Below are 1,307 nucleotides of genomic sequence, written 5' to 3'. Positions count from 1 at the left end.
TTTCCATGTTCTTCTTGGATTTTCACTCTCTTGGTATGTTGTGACATGTTAAATTTCTTTGAGGTTGCCTTATGGTCCATTAACTTTTTCTCCATTTACTACAGTCTATTTTATCCTGTAATCGACCTGACCTTCTCACTGTCTGGATTTCTGTTCTTACATGTTTACCTTCTTTTACATTGTAATGGTTTTGATCATAGACTGATCTCCCAGATTCTCTGGGCTTGTTCTTATAATTTGTTCTCTTCTCAACTCTTCCTTCTGTTGACTTAATTCAGGGAGATACTGTCATGTATGTCAATATCTGATTGTTGTCTGTTCTTGTTGGTTGTCAGTCCACAGAACTCCCTTTAAGATGTTTTGTAGCGCAGGGTTGGCTTTGACAAAATCCCTTAGCTTCTGTTTATCTTGGAATGTTTTGATTACACTGTCATATTTGATTGATGGCTTTGCTGGATACAGGATTCTTGGTCGGCAATTTTTGTCTTTCAGGGTTTTATGTATGTCTCCCCATTGCCTTCTTGCTTACATGGTTTCTACTGAGAGATCTGAGCTTAATCTGACTTGCTTGACTTTGTATGTGGCACTTCTGTTTTCCCTGGCTGCTTTCAGAAGTGTCTCATTATCTTTGATTTTGGAGAGCTTGAGTATGATATGTCTTGGTGATTTTCTTGGTGATCCTTCCGGGGTTCGTTGAGCTTCTTGAATGTTTATCTTTTCACTTTTCAGGATGTTAGAGAAATTTTCTTCTAGCAGTTCTTCAACTCTTTCCTCTGTGTACTTGTGAGATTCTTCTTATTCTGGAATGTCTATAATTCATAAGTTATTCCTTTTCATGTTGTCCAACATGAATCTTAGCCCATCTTCAGAATTTTTTATTCTTTTTCATGTTTTTTCTTCTATCTTAGTGGTATTCAGAGATTTGTCTTTCAGCTCACTGGTTCTGCCTTCCATCTCATCTATTCTCCTCCTCTGCCCTTTCAGAGTGTTCTCTATTTCTGATATTTTGTTATTTATCATTAGGACCTCTTTCTGTAGGTTTTGAATTGTTTCTAATGCTGTATCTATCTTATTTGCTTGTTCCTGTTACACTTTCCTGGCTTCTTCCTTATGTTTCTCAACTCCATTGTAAAGTGTTTAGAAACATTTTATCATTTTTCTGAATTCCATCTCAGGCATTTCCAAGGCCTGCCCTCCTTCCAGAATGGAGTCCAGGTCTCCTTCTAGGTCATTTGTCTCAGACACTTTATCTTGTTTCTAGACATGTGCTGATATGGTCATCTGCTTTTGCTTCTTGGACATGTTTA

The sequence above is a fragment of the Chrysochloris asiatica genome, unplaced genomic scaffold (assembly GCF_000296735.1).
Source record: "Chrysochloris asiatica unplaced genomic scaffold, ChrAsi1.0 scaffold00001, whole genome shotgun sequence".
In the NCBI taxonomy this organism is placed as follows: domain Eukaryota; kingdom Metazoa; phylum Chordata; class Mammalia; order Afrosoricida; family Chrysochloridae; genus Chrysochloris; species Chrysochloris asiatica.
Note: the sequence above shows the minus strand (reverse complement) of the source record.